The sequence below is a fragment of the Triturus cristatus genome, chromosome 4_1 (genome assembly GCF_964204655.1).
Source record: "Triturus cristatus chromosome 4_1, aTriCri1.1, whole genome shotgun sequence".
Classification (NCBI taxonomy): domain Eukaryota; kingdom Metazoa; phylum Chordata; class Amphibia; order Caudata; family Salamandridae; genus Triturus; species Triturus cristatus.
The window spans coordinates 1,004,742,020-1,004,754,852 of NC_140585.1; the positions used below are offsets into that span (position 1 = coordinate 1,004,742,020).

Consider the following 12,833-nt stretch of genomic DNA (forward strand, 5'->3'; position numbering starts at 1 on the left):
AGGTTGCATGATTCACCATATAATAATTAAGTACCTAGTAAAAAATCAAATATCTTGCATTTTTTCCACCACGTTCTGATGTTCAATCATGATTCCTTTATCGCAAATTCCTGACTTGCAAAGGAGTATGAAGGAGGTAAACATTGAATCTAATTAGTTTTCTCCTATTGCTTTTATCTCTTGCAGATCGTCGTGAATTCTCTCCAGAAAGCGCTCTTTTCAGAGAAGAAGAAGATTTCCAGGGTGCGCAGGTAAGCTGGATAGGCGTGAGAAACATGGGTGATGTCTTCAATGGAATTCCAATTGTCTAGCAAAGGGTGTGGTCCAAGAAAATGGAATTTGTAAATCAAAGTTGGCTTCCACCATCACATGGATGTTTTCAGAACTTCTGGCTTGTTCAAGGACATTCTGGCTTGTTTCAGATGGATTGCCATGTGCTGTCAATGTCCACTTTTCTAGCTTGTTCCAAACCTTTTGGTTTGTTCCTGGCCCTTCTAGCTTGTTCCTGAACCTTCTGGATTGTTCCAGATAGATTACAATGTGCTTTCAACGTCTATTGATAAGCAATTAGTTGACAACCTTTTTTTCCTTTTTACCAACAGTCTTACATTTTGTTTGCTGATTACAGTTCTATTACATTTTAACACTTGTGACTCCGCCTGCCTTCAAAGCTTTGGGGACCGTCTTTTTGCGTCCCCACGCATGTACTTAAAAAGTCGAACCTCTAGGATTTTCTGTGAAACACCTGACTCTGTAAACTGGGTGACCATGACAGGCTTATTGCTCATATGATGGTACTTCCTATGGTATTATATAGATGTATAGAAATTAGCCTGAACTCAAAATGTGGGTCAGGGGATTGATCAGTAGTCAAAAGCCAAAATGACCCTTATAACAATAAGATACACATAGAGGACTTCATCCAAAATATTTTTATTCTATACACATTCTGTTACTCAACTGGTCATTTGAGTACAGCAAGTGAACTGAAGAGAACGTTGTTCTTAAAAGGAAGGCCCTTAAGCAGTGGGAATGAGTAGAGAGAAACATCTTTTTTTTTTTTTTTACCGAGTTTCTATATAGCGCAAACTTGACCTGAATCGGGTATCAGAGCGCTTTACATAGCACCAGTTGCATTACATGAGAACACTTTTTTTGTTTTGTTAGGCACGGGGAGATTAAGTGATTTGGCCAGAATCACAGGATGTTCAGTGTCATTGCCGAAACTCAAAACCAGTTTCCCAGATTCAAGGTCAACCGCCCTCGCCGTTAGGCCAACTCCTCTCCCATGTTATGCAAAGTGTGCTCTAAAATGTTAAAGGAAGCAGAATCAGCCTCATAACGCTGCTGATGACTGCAATTGACTCTATGCAAAAAGCATGAGCTTGTCTTATGTGAAAGTCATGAAGAACAGGGACTGATGTCTTAATCGGTTATACAATACAGAAAAAGAGAAGGCATGTGTCCAGGAGACTAGCAATCTTGTTTGGACTTTCCAATAAAGTAGTGTGATAGACATTAGAAGATTGTGATACAAGAAGAGAATACAATTGTTGGGAAAAACTTGGCCCTGATGAAGGCTTTACATAATTGATGAGTAGCCAAAACACTATGGAAACAATCAACGTTAAGAGTGTACAGTGAACACCTGGTTAAAGAGAAATGTATGACAATAGCATTACAAACTAGAACGCTGAACAGACAGAAGGCTTTAGAACATGGGTACTCACAAACTTTCTCTCGGCGGCCAAATTTACAGTGTGGTTTGTGGCCAAGGGCCGCACCGGTGGGGGTGGGGTCAGAGGGGGAGGGGCGGGGCTAAAGCAAAAAAAAATTGTGACCATGAGGTTGACCACAGGTCCCTGCAGCAGACGCCTTCGTCCACTGAGCCACCAGACCCAGCATACACAGATCTCCCTCTCTCTCTCTCCCTCTCTCCCTTCCTCTCTCTCCCTCCCTCTCCCTCCCCCTCCCTCCCTCCCCCTGTCTCTCTCCCCCTGTCTCTCTCCCCCTGTCTCTCCCCCTGTCTCTCCCCCTGTCACTCTCCCTGTTTCTCCCCCGTCTCTCTCCCTCCGTCTCCCTCCCTCCGTCTCCCTCCCTCCGTCTCCCTCCCTCCCTCCGTCTCCCTCCCTGTCTCTCTCCCTCCCTGTCTCCCTCTGTCTCCCTCCCTCCATCTCCCTCCCTCTGTCTCCCTCCGTCTCCCTCCCTCCCTCCCTGTCTCCCTCCATCTCCCTCCCTCTCCCTCTGTCTCCCTTTGTCTCCCTCCGTCTCCCTCCCTCCATCTCCCTCCCTCCGTCTCCCTCCCTCTCTCTCTCTCCCTCCCTCTCCCTCCTTCCGTCCCCCTCCATCTCCCTCCCTCCGTCTCCCTCCCTCCGTCCCCCCCCTCCCCCTCCCTCCCTCTGTCTTCCTCCATCTCCCTCCCTCTCCCTCCCTCCGTCTCCCTCTCTCTCCCTCTGTCTCTCTCCCTCTGTCTCCCTCCCCCTCCCTCCGTCTCCCTCCCTCCATCTCCCTCCCTCCCTCTCCCTCCCTCCGTCTCCCTCCCTCCGTCTCCCTCCCTCCCTCTCCCTCCCTCTGTCTCCCTCCCTCCGTCTCCCTCCCTGTCTCTCTCCCTCCATGTCTCCCTCTGTCTCCCTCCCTCTCCCTCAGTCTCCCTTTGTCTCCCTCCGTCTCCCTCCCTCCATCTCCCTCCCTCCGTCTCCCTCCCTCCCTCTCCCTCCGTCCCTCTCCCTCCCTCTCTCTATCTCCCTTTGTCTCCCTCCCCCTCCCTCCATCTCCCTCCCTCCGTCTCCCTCCCTCCCTCTCCCTCCCTCCCTCCCTCCCTGTCTCCCTCCGTCTCCCTCCCTCTCCCTATGTCTCCCTTTGTCTCCCTCCGTCTCTCTCCCTCCGTCTCCCTCCCTCCGTCTCCCTCCCTCCCTCTCTCTTCCTCCCTCTCCCTCCCTCCCTCTCCCTCCTTCCGTCCCCCTCCATCTCCCTCCCTCCGTCTCCCTCCCTCTCCCTCCCCCTCCCTCCCTCTGTCTCCCTCCATCTCCCTCCCTCTCCCTCCCTCTCCCTCCCTCCGTCTCCCTCTCTCTCCCTCTGTCTCTCTCCCTCTGTCTCCCTCCCCCTCCCTCCGTCTCCCTCCCTCCATCTCCCACCCTCTCCCTCCCTCCCTCTCCCTCCCTCCCTCTGTCTCCCTCCATCTCCCTCCCTCCATCTCCCTCCCTCCGTCTCCCTCTGTCTCTCTCCCTCTGTCTCTCTCCTCCCTCTGTCTCCCTCCCTCTGTCTCTCTCCCTCTGTCTCCCTCCCTCTCCCTCTGTCTCTCTCCCTCTGTCTCCCTCTCCCTCCCTCTCCCTCCGTACGTCTCCCTGCCTCCGTCTCCCTGCCTCCGTCTCTCTCCCTCCGTTTCCCTCCCTCCCTGTCTCTCTCCCTCCCTCCATCTCCCTCTCTCTCCCTCCCTCCATCTCCCTCCATCTGTCTCCCTCCGTCTCCTTCCCTCCCTCCCTGTCTCCCTCCGTCTCCCTCTCCCTTTGTCTCCCTTTGTCTCCCTCCGTCTCCCTCCCTCCCTCCCTCCATCTCCCTCCCTCCCTCTCTCTCCCTCCCTCTCCCTCCCTCCCTCTCCCTCCTTCCATACCCCTCCATCTCCCTCCCTCCATCTCCCTCCCTCCATCTCCCTCCCTCCCTCTGTCTCCCTCCCTCCGTCTCTCTCTCTCTCTGTCTCCCATCCTCGTCGCCAGTGTAATAATGAAGGATGTCTCGTAGACAGGCCGCTTAGAACAAGTTGTAGGTTTATTTGACAGGTAACAAAGTCCATATAAAGATCAACAGTAAGGCCTCTGATCTCCAGCAGAGCCCCACCAGGAGCAGCCTCCCTGCTGCTCAGCCCCATCTCCTCCAACTGCCAACTCCTCCAGTCCCTCACACCCAACATTCTAAATGACATCACACACATGGCTGAGCAGCAAGGGACAGAGTAGCAATGAGGAAGATGCACATAACACAACAGGTTATAACACTATCTCTCCCTGTCTCTCTCCCTGTCTCCCTCCCTGTCTCTCCCCCTCCCTCTGTCTCCCTCCCTCTCCCTCTGTCTCCCTCTCCCTCTCTCCTTCACCCTCTGTCATCTCACCCGTGTGTGTGTCAGCCCTCAGCCTGGGCACACACAGCCCCCCTGAGACAGCTTCCCAGCACTCACACACAGCCGCACCGCACCCGAGTACTTCACAGGTCTTTAAAAGACCATTTACATGTTAATAAAGCTTTGTTGTATTTCACCTCTTAGGTCCCTGCATCTCCACTTTGACAATCACTGGAATCCCCCGGCCCCCACAGGGCAGAGTCTCAGAGTCCGGGCTGCTGCAACCAGCAGTGTTTACACTATTTAATTTTTTTTGTAAAACACATGTAGGATGTCTGCAAGGTCCGCGGGCCGCCGAGGAAGGCTTGCCGGGCCGCTGGCGGCCCGCGGTCCGTACTATGAGTAACCCTGCTTTAGAAGAAAGAAAATAAACTTTTTTTGAAGATTATAAACATATGAAATGACATATATGAGGCATGGAAATGTACAGCATGATCTTATAAAGTAGATTATGTTTATGGGAGTTAGATGTAGGATAATTCTTTAGTAAGTACAAATTAGAATATTTTTGTATTATACTTCAGTGTGCATCAGTCTCTGTTGGCTCAGTAGACTAATGCATCCACTGCAGGGTCATGTGTTCAACCGCATGGTTGCAGGTTCAAAACCCAGGGGGTCCGCTCAGCCTTTCATCCATCTGAGGTTGATAAAATGAGTACCAGTGAGTTGAGTAACAATAAACATCTGTTATTCAGTGCCAAGATACCCAAGGGTGAACGTGCGCTTTACAAATACACATGTCATGTTATCTCTTTGTTATAGGGGTCTTTTTAGTGTTTGACTTCCTATTTGTTGTCAGAGTAGGAAAGCACATGAGATGCTACCTCAATAATTATGTTTATGTTATGTAAATGCAATTATATGAATGGGCCCATATTTCAAAATCATGGCACCATTGCATAACCAAAGCTGATGCTAAATTAAGGCCATTGTAGACAGCTTCCTTACATTGCCATGTTAGATGAACAGAGGACGGTGCCAGATTGCACAAAAGACTGCAATAATAGATTTGCTGCTTGGGGAAAATGAGAGCCTAAATGGAAATGCATAATTTTAATAGTGGCCAAAAAATCCTTGCTTGCTTTTTGGCCATCCGCAAGTTTTATTTTCATTGGTCTGTAGCACTGATGGAAAAGTTATTTCTTTGACGAAGATTTGACACTATACCAGACACCATATAAGAACCCCAGAGCAAAGAGTATGCCAACTGAAGACAACCCAATTGTAATCTGTGTTATATGAAACGCTCACATTAAACACTACTCCAATTCTTTATAGGTGGCAGAAAGATCTACCCATCATGCAAATAACAAATGTCAGAGTGATATTTCAATAGTGCTTCATTTTATGTAACTAGATTGCATCATAGTTGGAAGCTAATAGGCAGAGAAAACTCAACTAACATTCGTCTGGCTCAGACGTACTACTGTGAAGTGCACAAAGACCACAGCACATTACTAATTTTGGTGATGTTTCTCAAGTCGGATGCATCAAAGCAAAATTATCTTAGAACGATAACTCCCCACAAAACTGAACTTTGATATTAAGTGACAAAGAGATGGCTTTGTGCAGTAAACAGTGCACAATATTTGGTAGCCAGTAAAGGACAAGATGCCCCTTCAGCAGTGACACTGAGTTATAGCTCCCAGGGCTGTGTTTTTAAATTCAAGGGGAGAGGGGCTGCATGACCTTATTTATTTATTTATTTTGTGTGTTTTATAAAGCGCACAGCTGCCCCAACGGGGCGTCCCGGCGCTGATAAATCTGGGAACAGGGAGAATCAGAACAGAAGAAGCATTATGTGGAAAAGAGATGAGTCTTCAGAGACTTTTGGAATGCTGATTCTGTTTGACAGGCACGTAAGGCAACAGGAAGCTTGTTCCAACACTGAGTGGCACAAACCTCGAATGTTTTCCCTCCAGCACGAGTTCGTTTGAATCTTGGGGTTTGCAGGTGAAGTAGAGAGTTAGAACGTAATGTCATAGTGTTGACATACGGCCTCAGAGTACTTTTCAGGTGGGCCGAGCCATTGCCCTTAGAAGCGCGAAAAGCCAGAGTCATGGCCTTAAATACACATCTCTTGGCAATGGGTAACCAATGCAGTTTACGGAGGTGAGGGGAGATGTGATGTCTAGCAGGAATTCTCTCCACCAGCCGAGCGGCAGCATTTTGGACAGTCTGTAGTTTATGACATAGGCCTGCTGTGATACCAAGGTATAGTGCGTTGGCATAGTCGAGATGCGATGTTATCAATGCTTGTACCACAGTCTTACGGCAGTCCGCCGGCAGATAGTTGATAAGCCGGTTGATAGTCTTGATCTTAGCAAAACAGGATGCTGCTACTGTTTGAACCTGGGCATTAAAACTTAGATGATTATCCCAGCGCACTCCCAGATTCCTCACCGAGTCTTTAGGCGTGGGGGCTTGGCTCAGATCCTCTGGCCACCACAGGTTGGAATCTAAAGGGGATGGTGAATTAAAAAAACAGAATCTCCGTCTTTCCTGCATTGAGTCGGAGGGAGTTAGAGTCCATCCAACTAGAGATGTCTCTGAGACAGGATTTCAGCGGGTCGAAGGCAGAGGCGGAGGGTGTGTCAAAGGTAAAAAGTAACTGAATGTCGTCAGCATAGGAGGTGGATTTGATCCCAGTTTGCGCAATCAGTTTAGCCAGGGGGGGTAAAATAAACATTAAACAAAAGCGGGCTCAGGGATGAGCCCTGTGGAACTCCCCATTTGAGTGGTCTAGCGGAGGAGGTATAAGGAGAGGTATATACCTGCTGTGTGCGGTCCCATAGATAAGAAGAGAGCCACCTCAACACAGTTCCGCCTATACCCAGGTCCCCCAGCCTTCTCAGCAGGATCTTATGAGAGACGGTGTCAAATGCTGCTGAGAGATCCAGCAGCACTAACACCGCCCTCGACCCCCGGTCCAGCGTCCATCTCACCGAGTCAGCCATTTCAACAAGGGCTGACTCCGTGCTATGGCCTGACCGAAAGCCGTGCTGAGAATCATGTAGGAGCCCATTGGATTCGATGTAATTCGCCAGCTGGGAGTGTGCCAGTTTTTCCAGGATCTTAGCTGGGGCAGGCAGAAGAGAAATAGGCCTGTAATTACTGGGGTTGTCAGGGTCTAAATTGGGTTTCTTCAGAATGGGGACCAGGGAAGCATGCTTCCATTTGGCGGGGAAGCTGCCCATTCTCAAGGATTCATTCCAGATATGATTCAGGTAGGGATTGAGCAGGGGTGCCAGTTTTTTATATTGTTTGGCTGGCAGAGGGTCATTTGGAGAGCCAGATTTGCATTTGAGTAATTCTACCATAGTGTCGGCCTCAGAAATATCTGCAAATTCTAACAGAGTGGGCGACTGTAGCGTGTAAGTAGTAGATTCATCTTCCAATCCTTCAGTGTTGGAAATAGGGAAGGAGGTGTAGATAGTCTCGATTTTTTCCTCAAAGAATTGCAAAAGTTTATCGCACAGAGACTGGGAGGCAGGTTGAATTTGAGTCAGCGCGTTGGGGTCCGTGAAGGATCTGACTATGTTAAAAATCTCCCTAGCGCCGTTACTAGCATGTTTAATTCTGGAGGCCAGAAAGTCCCTTTTGTGCTCCTCAATCATTCTGCGGTATTCTTTGAGGGCTGTCTTATAGGTGGTTTTGCTATCCAGGGAATAGTTCTGCCTCCAGGATCGTTCGAGAGATTTGCACGAGGCCTTTTTTTGACGAAGCTCGTCGGAGTACCATGGTGCTGATGGTGCAGCCCTGTAGGTTTTGATAGGTTTAAGAGGGGCCAAAGCCTCTAGGGCTTGACCGATCCAGGTGTCCAAATGGTCAATACCACTATCTGGGTCAGACGACGGGATGGGTTGGGAGTTTTGTAAGTATTCCTGGAGCGTTTCTGGGGTAATGCGGCTCCAGTTTCTGCCGGATGCTTTAGGAGTGATAGTGGGTCTGATGGGGCAAAAAATACCAATCTCAAAAGGGATGAGGAAGTGGTCCGACCAAATAACCGGGATGGGAGAGGCTGCCAGAATACTTGGTAGGTTGGAACAGATCAAATCTAGTGTATGTCCTGCTTTGTGCGTGGGAAAAGCTATTTTTTTTAACTAGATTGCAGGCTGCCAGCGTAGAGATAACATTTTTGCTGTGCGTGCAAGATTCCTCATTTGCGTGGAGATTAAAGTCCCCTAAAGCAGTGAAGTTTGCGTAGCGTGTGCTAAGCTGGATAATATAATCCGCCAGAGCCGGCAGGTAGGAGATGTTGGAATGGGGGGGACGGTAGATAAGAATTCCTGAACAGGAGGTAGACGGGGAGATTTGAACACTGAAAGGGAGACTCTCTATGCAGTCAATTGGGTCATATAGAGGGAAGGTAGCCGTCCATTTGGATTTGTGGATTAAGGCAACGCCACCCCCCTGTTTACCGTTGGGTCTATTGGCACAAACTATACTATAGCCCTCCGGTAGGGCAAGGGTGATGATAGGGTTCGTGGTCTCATTCAGCCAAGTTTCTGTTAAAAAAAGCAGATCCCAGTTGTTGTCCCGAAGGGACTGCCAGATGTCAATGGCATGTTAGCTCAAAGACCTGCAATTAATAAGCGCAGCTCTGAGGGTCAGAGAAGGGCGGGCTCCCCTAATGGAGGCAGGACTCAGAGCGTGGGCCGGACTATAAGTTAAGTCGAGGGATGGAAGGGAGAAATGGCAGACTTTACATACGTAAACGTGGCTCCGAGCGTCAGGGATAGACCAGAGGCAGGTCGAACATGGGGAGGGTCTCAGGGACATCATCGCAGTCCGAGAGTATGTTAAGGTGGTATTGCTGGTGAGTCGGGCAGGGGGACCGGCCCAGGTCGCGTCAAGATCGCGGACGAGCGCAGACGAGCTTGCCTTAAGCACGCCTTCGATTAGACCCTGAGGAGTCCATCCCCAGGGCTGTTTACTTTAAGTAAAGGTGAAGGGACCCACTTGGCCCCCATCCCCAAGCCTTGCTAGGCCCAGGGAGCCCATCACCCTGGGCCATTGCTAAACATAAAAGGGAGGGGCCTGTGCGCCCCCCCTCCTGAGTCGTTATCAGCCCCAGGGACCTCATCCCTGGGGGCCCTCATTACTTAAAGATGAGTGTCCCGGTGCCACATGCCCCCCACTCTCCCCCAAAAATAAATGCCTCATCTCGTGGAATTAAAAAAAAAACAAGTGCGCTACACCGCATCCAGGGGTTAGGGGTCAGGGTATCTGTACTCTGCCCCTTATGTCTTTTATTTTTTAAATGTAGAACTCAGCTTGGGATCAATCAGGATCCCCTGAATCTCAATGCCTCTAGATATGCAAGGTTTTTGAGCATTAATTCCTCAAAAACTACTGAACAGATTTACACCAATACACACAAAGCACTCCTACTGGCCAAGATCTAGCTTTCTGCCAAACTTGGTGTAAATCTGTTCAGCTCTTTAGGCTGAAGCTGTGTCCAAAGTTCCCAAGGAAAAATGAATAGAGAAAACGCATTTTGGGACCTCCCTTTTTTCTTGACGCCTGCTTGATGTATCTCCCTAAAACTTTCCGTGCACAACTAATCAAATAGTAGCAGCTTTTTGGACGGTCTCATTGAGATTCGTCAAATGGTATCAAAGTTATTAGCAAAACAAAAAAGGCATTTTTTATGGCAACACGACCCTAGCTATAACTACATAACTACTCAGTGGGCAATATACATATATATATATATATATATATATATATATATATATATATATATATATATATATATATATATATATATATATATATATATATATATATATATATATATATTTATTTTGCACATTTTCCTACAGCATTAATAACACTAAGAACTGCAGTTTTTCAAACATCTAATAATTCAACAAGTATGCAGTTTATTGAAATCTCTCTTTAAAAATTCGAAAATGTGCTAATCAAACACAGACACAGTAATTGGTAGACTACATCCAATCAGGTAGTCTTACCTATGCTAGAAAAGCATGTGACATTTTGCATTAGTTTGATGATTGCCTTCCTGTGATCAAGGCTTAAGGAAAAGCTGAAACATGTAAGGAGTTATGGCAAGTGACCAAAGATGGACTGCCAGCCTGTCTCCAGAGTTTGAAATAAAGTGCTTGAAATCTTTTGTGCACTGGAGTCGTCATATTTCTGTGAAGAATTATATATATATATATATACATATATATATATATTACCTACTGGCGGTCGCCAGTAGGTAGTTATAGTTAGGACCATGTTTCCATAGGAAAACCTCAACATTCTATTTTGAATAACTTTGGCGCCGGTCGACGAATCCTCGCGAATTTCTCAAAATAGGTGGGGCGCTACGCTCCGCTCCTACCCTGAAAGTCTCGGGGGGATTCGTCAAGCGGGGGCTGAGATAAAAGGGGGGTCCCAAAACGCGTTTTTCCCATGCATTTTTCCATAGGACCTTTAGAACGAGCTACAGCCCGAACGGCTGAACAGAATTACTAGAAATTTGGCAGAGAGGTAGTCCCTAGGTCAAGGAAGTGCCTTTTGTAGGTTTGGTGTAAATCTGTTCAGTAGATTCTGAGAAAATAGCCTTTAAATCAATATATATATCTGAGCCCGCTTACGGTACGCTTACCGTACGCTTACCGTACGCTTACCGTAAGCTTACGGTGGCGTGCGCGAGCGCGATTCTGATTGGCTCTTAGATCTTAGTAAACATTCGAATCGGCCGAAACCAGGAAGCGGCGTCCGCCATTTTGTCTCTCGCACTGAGTGTTGTTTATCAAACATGATGGCCAAAAACATGTTACGGGGCTGTTTTGACAACTCCCTCCCACATAGTCATGTTGAGGGAGTCCCCAAACATCCTCCAAGAGCAAAAACGGTTTTATTTTTTTTTCGGCAATTTCGCGGGGTACGCTTACCGTACGCTTACCGTACGCTTACCGTAAGCTTACCGTACGCTTACGGTAAAAAAATAAAAATAAAAAAAACACTATCCACACTTACCCCACCCCCTGTGCTTTTGGTGGCCGCAGGCCACCAAATGTGCAGGGCTTATTAATAGAGAAAAAAAACGTAATTTTGGCAACATGAAATTATAAAATCGAAATAAAAAAAACACTATCCACATTGACCTCACCCCCTGTGCTTTTGGTGGCCGAAGGCCACCAAATGTACAGGGCTTATTAAAGTTGATAAAAACCGTGCACGGAACGAACTGCGTTAAGTGGGCGCGCACGCCACAAATGGCGTAAAGTAACTTAGCATTTAAAAAACCGTACAAATTCACTGAAAAAACCATAGGTTTCACACACGTTATAGTTAGGAAATAGCATTTAAAAAACCTTGCTAATTCACTGAAAAAACCATAGGTTTCACACATGTTATAGTTAGCTGGACATTTTACTGATAAAAAACCAATGAAATTCCCCCGTTATAGTTACTGTAGGCAACTATAACTCACGCGACCGTAATCCTCTGCTGATGACATATGTGTCTTTATGAAAAAAAAATATTTGTAATATATGTATAGCTAAAATTTAATGGAAGAAGATATGGGCAAATAAGTGTCTAAATACAGTATTAGCATCAGCAGAGGATTGCGGTCGCGTGAGTTATAGTTGCCTACAGTAACTATACGGGGGAATTTCATTGGTTTTTTATCAGTAAAATGTCCAGCTAACTATAACATGTGTGAAACCTATGGTTTTTTCAGTGAATATATATATATATATATATATATAGAGATATAGATATAGATAGATAGATAGATAGATAGATAGATAGATAGATAGATAGATAGATAGATAGATAGATAGATAGATAGATAGATAGATAGATAGATAGATAGATAGATAGATAGATAGATAGATAGATAGATAGATATGTATACATATATATATATCAGTGATGTCATCAGTAATGTCACTGACCATGTAATGAGTGATGTAGTATGTGAGGTCATAAGTAGTGCATTGCGGGGGTATAAGATATAGTAATCTCAGGTAACTATAACTGCTGAATTTCTACAGTTTTGTGCGTGTGAAATCTGAGCCTAACTGTGACATCCCTGTAACCTTTGTTTTTTTCAGTGAATTTCTAAGGATTTTTTTGTTCTATTTCCACACTATAATGTCCATGTAACCTTAGTTTTTTTCTATGAATTTCTATTTTTTTAAATAATATTTCCTCATTATAAGGTCCTTGTAACCTTTGTTTTTTAACTTAATTGTGACGTTTTTTTAAATTTAATTTCCTAACTGTAACCTATAACCTTTGAGAATGGGTGTGTGAGTGGCTCTATAGGTCAGTCAGTCAGTGGGTATGCGTGTGGCTGTATGGGTCTTTGAGTGGGTGTGTGAGTGGCTGTATGGGTCTGTGAGTGGGTGTGTGAGAGGTTTTATGGGTGTGTGAGTGGCTCTATTGGCTGGTGAGTGGCTGTAGGTGTCTGTGAGTGGGTGTGTGAGCGGGTGTATGGGTATGTGAGTGGGTGTGTGAGTAGCTGTATGAGTCACTGACTGGGTGTGTGAGTCACTGTGTGGGTCTTGGATTTGGTGTGTGAGTGCCTGAATGGGTATATAAGTGGGTATATGAGTAATTCTGAGGGTGTGTGAGTCAGTGTGTTATTGGATTTGAGTCAGTGAGTCAGTGAGTCGGTGTGTGAGTGGCTGCTTGGGTCTATGAGTGGGTGTGTGGGCGTGTGAATGGGTTTGTGAGTGGCTGTAGGAAT

The 12,833-nt window shown here is 46.6% G+C and overlaps 1 protein-coding gene across 4 annotated transcripts in view; it reads left to right on the forward strand.

The window, feature by feature from the left end:
- MGAT4C (MGAT4 family member C) overlaps nucleotides 1–12,833 on the forward strand; it is a 1,156,917-nt gene that overhangs the window by 885,465 nt on the left and 258,619 nt on the right. For all 4 annotated transcript variants that reach the window (XM_085653923.1, XM_085653921.1, XM_085653924.1 and 1 more), the window contains one exon: nucleotides 187–251. The gene's annotated coding sequence lies outside the window, so the exon portion shown is untranslated. The remainder of the gene's footprint in view (nucleotides 1–186; nucleotides 252–12,833) is intronic.